At 43.1% G+C, this 10,418-nt stretch overlaps 1 pseudogene; it reads left to right on the top strand.

Annotated features, from left to right (window-relative positions):
* LOC110390263 lies at window positions 1,624-3,080 on the top strand (annotated as a pseudogene).

The following is a 10,418-nucleotide window of genomic DNA, read 5'->3' on the forward strand; positions in this document are numbered from 1 at the left end:
AAGTAGATACACAGAGACCAGTCATTAGAGATTGGAATACATAGTCCAAAAATGCTTAGCTGCATTTATTTTTTTCCCAAGAGAGATTACTTAATGTTTTATGTGATGCTGGTGTAAGCAGCAGCAGAAGCAAAAAGTATTTGCTAGTGCCACATTTCTAGTATCAGCTAAGTCTTTGCAACTACAGTGCTAAAACAGGGCACTTGGAAAACATACCTGACTGGGTTTCTAAGTAAGGAAACATACAGATAGATTTTCTTGGCAAATTCTAACACTAACATAACAGCACATTAACACGGTACTTCATAGCAATATAGGGCAAGCTTACTGTGCAGAACAGTTTTAAGAACAGCAGAACCTTTCAGCATAACCTTCATACTTCCCCTGTTCTGAGTGTTTTGCACACTTTCACTTACTCTCTTCCTGGACTTCCAGAACATGTCTGCATCTTCCCGTGGCTATGATGATCCAACCCCTTTTCCACCTCTGGTGGTAAATTCGTAATTGTTGATGGCTAGTTTCTTTGGAATTAATTAGAATTTTCTTCCTTTAAACACAGGCCTGCATTTATAAGACATTGCTTTGAGCCAGGCATCATGGTGTGGTTTCAAGCTTCTCACAAGGGGCTACCTCAAAACTGTGTCACCAGATAAGGCAGAATATGATGTATACCCTGAGCAAACAGCTCACTAATCTCCAGCCCTGCTTGCTCCTCACAAATCCATCAACTCTAGATATTTCCTACTTCTGCTTCCTCTCAACTGGTGTTTCCTGACTAGAACTTATTCTAGTTTTACAAAAGCTTATCAAATGGCGTGATATAAAATAAAATAAAATAAAAATGCTATAGCTGTGCTTCTGTTAGAAAATGGAAGTGGAGAGCTTTAAAGAATGGTTGTTCCTTACTTCCTTCCTTTCCCTCCTTTGGCTGGTCAAAACAGGAAAGCTTCTGACTTCTGTTATCAACTGAGATTTATTTTGCTCGACTGTTGTTAATAACACATAGATTCAGTGAGGAAAAAAGCTTCTAAAAGAACATGGATGTGGCTTCTGCTTCTCTGTTGCTGGTGACTTACATGGCTGTACTTTGAAAATGCTTTTCTTGAGGGGGAGGCTGGAGCCTGGATGTCCCCTAAAGTATAAAAGATTCTCTCTCCATAATTACAATAATAAAGACAAAGTAAAATGTAAGGATTTCATAGATTCCTCAGGATGATTCGCCATGATACTCTGTAAAATTTTAGAAGCGTGTTAGATGCGTAGATGGTTTCTCTAATCTTTTACTACTGCAAGGAAAATTCCACTTTGCATCTCTTCTCTGTTTTGAATCTATACCCTTCTATCATCCCTGCCAAATCATAGAATCATCATGGAATCAGAATTGCTCAGGTTGGAAAAGACCTTCAAGATCATTAAGTCTAACCGCAACCTAACCATACTACTCTAACAACCCACCGCTAAATCATGTCCCTGCGCACCACATTCAAACGGTTTTTAAACACATTCAGGGATGGTGACTCAACCACCTCCCTGGGGAGCCTGTTCCAGTGCTTTCCCCCTCGCATGGAGCCGAAGCTCTGGGCGGCGAGCCGGTAGCGGCGGCGCTGAGCCCCCAGCCCGGTCATGGAGGCGGCAGAGCCCCCGCCGCCCGGCGGCTTGCCCTCCTCCTCCTCCTCTTCCTCCGCCGCCGCCGCCTCCGCGCCGTCGGGCGGCGCCGATCCCGAGCAGGGGCCGCCGCCGTCGGGCCGCCGGCGCAGCAACAAGCGCTTCACCGGCCTCAGGCTCTTCGGACACAGGAAAGCTATTGCCAAGTCCAGCCTCCAGGACATAGTAGCCCAGCCAAACCTTGCGCTAGCCCTAAGGAGCGAGACAGAGAGGCAGATTCACAGCACTGTGGACTGGAGCGAGACTGCAGTCTATGGGGAGCACATCTGGTTTGAGACCAATGTATCTGGATATTTCTGCTACATTGAGGAGCAGAACTGCATGGCCAAGCTGCTGCAAAAACCTCTCTCCAGGCTAAGTGTGCAACTTGCAAGATCATAGTGTATGCACCCTGCATAGAACAGCTGTAGAAAACAAATTTCTGCTGCAAACCTTCCTTCAGGAAGTCAGGATCTTGGAATGTACGGGAGCCCATAGTTGTCCGACATCACTGGGTGCATCGGAGGTGGCAGGAAGGAAAATCTCGGCAGTGTGGCAAGGGTTTCCAGCAGAAGTTTCCTTCCACAGTAAGGAGATTGTAGCCATCAGCTGTTCCTGGTGCAAGCAAGTGTATCACAGCAAAGTGTCATTTTTTCATGCGGCAACACATCGAATAGCCCTGCTCACTAGGGGCTCACGCTGCTGCTGTTGTTTCTCCCACCTGGATTTTGTGGGTCTGATGGCCCCAGAATCCAGTGAAATCCAGTAAGAAGAAGAAGAGGACAGCATTCAAGCAAAAATCCAGCAACAAGGGTGCTGAGGAAGGAAGATGGAAACCTTTTGCCATCAAGCCCATGCCAGCTCCTCTCATGAAGCCCTTGCTGGTGTTTGTGAACCCCAAGAGTGGTGGGAATCAGGAAGCCAAGATCATCCAGTCCATGTGGTATCTCAACCCACAGTAAGTTTTCGACCTCAGCCAGGGTGGTCCCAAGGAGGCACTGGAGCTGTACCGCAAGGTCCACAACCTACGGATCCTGGCATGTGGGGGAGATGGCACAGTGGGCTGGATACTCTCCGTTCTAGACCAGCTGCGCCTCAACCCACCTCCTCCTGTCATCATCCTGCTGTTGGGGATAGGCAATGACTTGGCCAGGACACTGAACTGGAGCGAGGGTTACACAGGTGAGCCTCTGTCCAAGATCTTGTCTCATGTGGAAGATGGGAACATTGTGCAGCTTGATCGCTGGAACCTCCATGTGGAAACAAACCCTGAAGCAAACTCTGAGGAAAAGGATGAGGCAGCTGCTGATAAGCTTACCTTGGATGTCTTCAGTAACTACTTCAGCCTTGGTTTTGATGCCCGTGTGACACTGGAGTTCCATGAATCCCAAGATGCCAACCCAGAGAAATTCAACACAGAAAGCACAAAAGCTTAAATATTTAAGAACAATTGAAAACATGTTAAGGAAGAATTTTGTCTTATTCAATCCAAAGGATCTGTTTACAAGGGGGTCACTTCAATCTTTTCATTTACTTAATAAAATTCCTTGTGGAACAAGGCATATAATTCAGTCTCTCTCTTCAGGACAGAGTAATACCACAGATACAGAAGTCTTACACCTTTTCTATTTCCTTTCACTACTGTTCATTTCATAACATAGCTGAAAGAGAGAAAACAACTGGAGTAAAAAAACTCTAAAATCCTTTTGCATTTCTTTACTTCTTCCATGAAAAATGTTGGAGTACAAATGGTTTAGATTAATGTCTATTTGACAGCTTCTTTTGACTAACAGATATGTTTATTATTCAAATTTATCCAAAGCATGTTTTCAAGAGGTATTTCATATTAAAAACAACAACAACAACAGTAACAACAAAAAAACAACTTAGCAAGACATATAGATGAGCAAAAACGAGCATTTCAGGCATGATCAAATAGTTGTTAGTGCCAAAGCAAATAAACAAATACAATGCCAATGGCTTTGTTTTCATTCTAATAAATTATAACCTTATTTTGCAAGTTGGTATGTGTTTTGTAATTTTTTGTCTTCTTGTTATGACAAAGAAAAGCATTAAATGGAGATTTAATTCACTTTAACATACTCTTCTGGGAATTTTTTGGAAGCTGATAGTAAGAAAATACTCTCTCCTTTTCATAAGAAAAATATTTTCCCCTGATTTTGTGGATTTCTACAGCATTTTGTTTAGTATGCTTTCATATGGAGGAAGGAGAAAGAGAATGGGATGATACAAAATAGAGGTGAGACATGGAAACAAGTTGCCCAGTTGTGGATGACCCCACCCTGGAGCTGTTCAAAGCCAGGCTGGATGAGTCTTTGAGCAACCTTGTCTAGTGGAAGGTGTCCCTGCCTACAGTGGGGGATTGGAAGTATATGTATATTAAAAGTTCCTTCCAACTCAAACCATTCTATGATTCTATGATAGAATAATGTAAGAATGTAATAGAGTACTATTTTCTAATTTCTAATAGTAAGTGCTAGCCTGGTAAGCTAATTCCCAATTAAAATGCTACTAAAAGTAATACTTTTATTGCAGAAAGCTGAGTAAGAGAAGAACTTATGGCACAGCACAAATTTTTGTTAGTTAAGGCAGATATTGGAGACAAATGCAAGGTAAGATAAAAACAGAGATCAGTTCTCCAGGCTATTTTGATACAAGACTTAGGAAGAACGGATGACAGATGATACAAATCACTGTTGTTGGAGGACCTTTTGTCAGCTAAAAATGTCAAATTCGACAGGGTCTTGTTGTCTCAGCATCAGCATATCTTTTGCCCTTATGGGTTCTGTATGCAGTCAGGTCCAAAAATTTGCAACCTCGAAATAATGATGAAGAATAAGAAAGAATAAGAATAGAAAATGAAAAATGAAAAAAAAAAAAAAAGAAAGTTAATGACTCAGTGAAGTAATTCTACAGTACTCTTATAGCTGCATTATAATAGCTGTATTTATATTACATAACATTAGCAACACTGCTTAAAGTTTTGGTGTATGTGTATAAAAGCCTTAAGTACTAACAACAGTACTTCAAAGGACTTCTGGAAATACTAAGATATATGGCATCAAATTTGGCTTTGTACATGCAGAGTCAAGCATCCAATTTTTTTCTACACTAAATGATTTAGGACGAACATTCAATTCTCTAATGTGTGTAGCACTGTTGATACTGCTGAACACTTATGGAGACCAAATAGTAAATGTGAGCACAGTAAGGCAGTGGGTGATGCATTTCAGCAGTGGCAAAAGTGACACTGGTCATCTCCACTGGTGCAGTTGTTCATGGGTGAGGCAAGCAGCTCTTTTAATCTCTGGTGAAAATGCATAGCTAATGGTGGAGACTATACGGAAAAATAGTGTTTTGTAGCTGAGAATTCACTTTACCAAATATTGTTATTTTGCTTTTTGTATCGCTGTAGTTTCCATGGAAGAAAATAGGAGATACTACTTCTGGAGCGACCAATACATATTTTTAAAGGTATAGCATATTTTTAAAGGTTTTATAGCATCATAGTTTTATTGGCACTGCTGTAATTTCCTATAAAAATAGAAAAAAAAAGTTTCATAAATTGTAATAGCACAATAAGTAGACTAATTGTTTAATACAAAAAACATCTTTTTTTTTTTTTTTTGGAGTATTACTTACAACTCCTTACGGAAATCAGGTTGATTATTAGAATGGTCTATGTTGAAAGGGGCCATAATGATCATCTAGTTTCAACACCCCTGCTATGTGCAGAGTCACCAGCCACTAGACCAGGCTACCCAGAGCCACATCCAGCCTGGCCTTGAATGCCTCCAGGGATGGGGCATCCACAACTTCCCTGGGCAACCTGTTCCAGTGCGTCACCACCTCCTGTGTGAAAAACTTCCTTCTAATATCTGAACTACATCTCCCCTGTCTTAGTTTAAAATCGTTCTCTCTTGTTCAGTCACTATCTACCCTTGTAAACAGTCGTTCCCCCTCCTGTTTATACACTCCAAGTACTGGAAGGCCACAATGAGGTCTCTTCTCAGTGAGCCTTCTCTTCTGCAAGCTAAACAAGCCCAGTTCCCTCAACCTTTCTTCATAGCAGAGATGCTCCAGCCCTCTGATCATCTTAGTCGCCCTCCTCTGGACCTGTTCCAAGAGCTCCGCATCTTTCTTGTGCTGGGTGCAGGACTGCAGATGGGGCCTCACAAGAGCCAAGTAGAGGGGGACAATCACTTCCCTCTCCCTGCTGGCCACTTCTCTTTTAATGCAGCCCAGAACATAGTTGGCCTTCTGGGTTGCAGGAGCACACTGTTGGCTCATGTCCAGTTTCTCGTCCACCAGGACCCCCAAGTCCTTCTCTGCAGGGCTGCTCTCAAGGAGTTCTTTCCCCAGTCTGTATAAATACAAGTCTGGGGTTTTCCCCTACCACCTCCCAAGGTGACAGTGTTCCCACACTCCTCCCTGTCACCCAGTACACCCCTTTCCCCCATCTAGTTTAAAGCCCTGCTAACAAGCCCAGCCAGCTGGCTCCCTAGAATATTTGTGGCCCTTCTAGTCAGTCGCCTCCCATCTGCCGTCATCATTCCCCCTTTCTCAAGGCTGCATCCCAAGCCATAGCACCCAAAGCCCTGAGTGCAACACCATTTGCAAAGCCATTCATTCAGCATGTCCATCCTCCTTTTGTCCAGATGCCAATCACCAGCTGAGAGGACAGAGGAGAACACTACTTGCGCTCCTGATCCCTTCAGCAGTTTTCCCAGAGCCCTGAAGTTCCTTTTGATTGCCTGAGAAATTCTTTTGCCTACCTCTTCATTTCCAACGTGGAAAACTAGTAAAGGATAATAATCAGAGGACTTAACCAGGTGAGTGATTTTCCTAGCAACATCTCTCACCTGGGCTCCAGGCAGGCAGCACTCCTCCCTGTGGGACAGGTTTGAGCAGCCTATCAGGCCTTTGGTTCCCCTCAGAAGGCAGTCCACTATGACCACAGCCCTTCTTTTTTTTCCTCAGTGACACTGTAGCGATACAGGGAGCAGTTTGACTAGCCCCTGGCAACCTCTCCTGCATGGATGGACCTTCACCCACATCCATATCCTCCTGTTCCTCTAGCTCCAGAGCCTCATACTTGTTACATAAGGGCACCTGGGAAGGTGGGACAGGCCGAGAGGCAGTCTGCTTGCTGCCCTGAACTGGGACTTATTTCCATCCCTCGCTGTCTCTGAGGTCACCCCCTCCCATATTACTGTGAGAGGGTAGATGATCCCCCACTGCTGGAAGAGCATCTCCCCTGCACCCTTCCTGTAGGGATGGCAGAGTGCGACTACACCAGTCCATCTCCCTCTCACAATCCTCAACCTCCTCAACCTTTCTACTTCCTCCTTGAGCTCCACCACCAGGCTGAGCAGATCGTCCACCAGCTCACGCCACACACAGGTGGTATCCCCGCTGCTCTCCTGTAGCAGCAACAGGGCCAGGCATTCTCCGCAGCCTGAGACCTGAACTGCACCATGGACATACATGCTTTCAGATTGAAAGCATGTATGATACTTACTGATACTTCAGCTCTGTTGATGTATTTTTTACCTATTTTTTTAAGTTTAAATTAGGTCATGATGCTTAGCCAGACTTCTGGCTTTTAGTATGTATAAGAGGAAAAAAAATATTTCTACAGTTGTATTAGCAAATTTACACTTCACAGATCACAGAATTGCAGAATTGCAGGGTTTGGAAGGGACCTCAAGAGATCATCAGGCCCAACCTCCTTGCTAAAGCAGGTACCCTTCAATGGGTCACACAGGTAGGCATCCAGACAGGTCTTGAATGTCTCCATAGAAGGAGACTCCACAACCTCTCTGGGCAACCTGTTCCAGTGCTCCATCAGCCTTACCATAAAGAAGTTCTTCTGCCTGTTAGTATGGAACTTATGTTCAAGTTTTAGACCACTACACCTTGTCCTATCTCTATGCACCACAAAGAAGAGTCTGGACTCATCCATTTGCCTCCCACCTCCCTTTAGGTATTAATAACATTTATCAGATCTCTTGTCAGTCTTCCTCGAGGATTACTTCCCTCGACCTGCAGGTCACATTCTTTTTAATACAACCCAGGATACCACTGGCCTTCTTGGCCACAAGGGCACACTGCTGGCTCATGGCCAACCTGTTGTCCACCAAAACACCCCGGTCTTCTGTGCAGAGATCCTCTCCAGCAGGTCATCCCCTAACCTGTACTGATGCATGCAGTTACTTGTCCCCAGGTGCAAGACTCTGCACTTGCTCTTGTTAAACCTCATCAGGTTCCTTGCTGCCCAATCTGTCCAGGTCTTCTTGAATGGTAACGCAGCCTTCTGGTGTGTCAGCTACTCCTCCCAGCTTTTTATCAGCAGCAAACTTGTGGAGGGTGGACACTATCCCCTCATCAAGGCCATTGATGAAGATGTTGAGCAAGACCAGACCCAGCACCAACCCCTGGGGAACACCACTAGCTACAGGCCTCCAACCAGACTCTGCACCACTGATGACAACACTCTGAGCTCTGCCAGTCAACCAGTTCTCAGTCCATCTCACCATCCACTCTTCTATCCCACACTTTCTATCTTTCATGACAAGGATGTTGTGGGAGATGGTGTCAAACACCTTGCTGAAGTCAAGGTACTCAACATCCATGTCTCTTCCCACATCTACCCAGCCAGTGATGACATCATAAAAGACTACTAGGTTGGTAAAGCATGAATTCCCCTTGATGAATTCATGCTGACTACTCCTTATATTCTTCTTCTATTCCGATTGTGTGGAGAGGGTATCCAGAACAAGTTGTTCCATCATCTTTCCAAGGATGGAGGTGAGGCTGACTGGCCTGTAGTTTCCCAAATCCTCCTTCTTGTCCCTTTTGAAGATTGGAGTGACATTGGCTCTCCCCCAGTCTTCAGGCACCTCTCCCATTTGCCAAGATCTTTCAAAGATTGTGGAGAGAAGTTCAGCAATCACCTTTACCAGTTCTCTCAGTGCACATGGGTGCATCCCCTCAGGTCCCATGGATTTGTGTGTGTTGATCGAGGCTGGATGCTCTCTGATCAGATCCTCCTCAACCAATGGGAAGTCTTCCTTTCCCCAGACTCTCTCTCCTTCTGCCAGAATCTGGAATTCTTGAGGGATAGTCTAAGCACTAAAGACTGAAGTGAAGAAGGCATTCAGAATCTTGGCCTTCTCAGCATCCCCTGTTACCAGTGCACCCTCCTCATTTAGAAGTGGACCCACATTTTCCCTAGTCTTCCTTCTACTGTTGACATACCTAAAAAAAAACCTTTCTTGTTATCCTTTACCTCCTTTGCAAAGTTTAATTTCAAGAGGACCGTAGTCTTCCTTGTTGCATCCCTACAGGCCCTGACAACATTCCTATATTCTTCCCAGGTGGACAGGTCCTTTTCCCACATTTCATGAACCTTCTTCTTTCTTTTTAGTTTATCCATGAGTTCCTTGCTCATCCACACAGGCCTTTTGCCACCTTTCCTTGATTTCTTACTCTAGGGATGCATCCTGAGCTCAGAAGAAGTGATGTTTAAGTGCCAGCCAGCTCCCATGGGCTCCATTGACTTCTAATGCTCTAGCCCATGGGATACTTTGCCTTCTTACTGTATTCCAGAAACACTTGCCTTCTTATTGTATTCCTTAGTTGAATACTTAAAAAAACCTCTGTATTTCATTTTGAATTTCCTTAAGAAAATCAAGATCAAAACATTTGGTTAGCAGATTCGCACTGCAGTCACATGAAAATTTAATTAAACTAGTAAGTATTAATTAGAAAGTTAATATTATAAAATCCTGGGAAATATTAATATTCTTTCTGTATTAACATACAAGTATAAATGCAATTTTGTCTTAGAACAGTTAACATCTTAGAATAATATTTAATTTTTTTTCTTTTAAGATATTAACTGTGACTTCAAACATAATGAACAGTTTTCCTGCCCTTAATTATAATTCAGTGGTAAAAGAGTACAACTGGAAAACAAAGGCTCTGAAATGATTATTGGGTTAGCTCAGCAATGGTAGATGAACTATTGAGAAGAAAAGTCAGACAAGGAAGCTTTCCCCCTTCTACAAAGTTAGGCTTACCCTTCACTACCTTCTTCCCCATGTGCTACCCCTTTCCCTCGAAGTTGGTGTACTGTAAATTGTTGCAGGTCTTAAGCTAACTTGTCATATTTGGCATTCATTTAATTAGCTTTGGCAAATGCTTTTTTTGTGACTCATGGGAGAGTTCTTTTTGTCTCTTTACTAACAGATGTATCATTTCCTGTGCTAAAAGCAATGACAACAGTGTCACATGGCTATAAAAGTAGGAAATTGCTACTCATAGTCCAGTAAAAACAACTTGCCTGAAAATAATAATAATAATAAAAAGGAAATAAAATAAATGTATTAGATAAGATGGTAAATACATATTAGCAGAAATGTTTAGTCATAAAGGTTGTGTCCTTTTTCAATTATCTAAACTTTGCACGTTGAACTAGAATTCTCTGTGACACACAATATTAACTAGATGACCTCAGAAAGCAACAATTATTTTATGTGGAAACAAACAAACAAACAAATAAAAGAAACAAACCAAATCAAACCTCCAGTGGTCAAAGCTACCTCTTTATGTTACTTATATGTTATATTGTAAACTGAACACAAACAAGCTGGCATCACTTCATTATCTCATACAATTGCCTAGATGTTTCCTTGTTTGTGCTACTACAGTTCTCCAGGTTAAGATGCGAGGAGTTGTAAAGGTGAGTA

This window comes from Numida meleagris, chromosome Z (assembly GCF_002078875.1).
Source record: "Numida meleagris isolate 19003 breed g44 Domestic line chromosome Z, NumMel1.0, whole genome shotgun sequence".
Taxonomy (NCBI): domain Eukaryota; kingdom Metazoa; phylum Chordata; class Aves; order Galliformes; family Numididae; genus Numida; species Numida meleagris.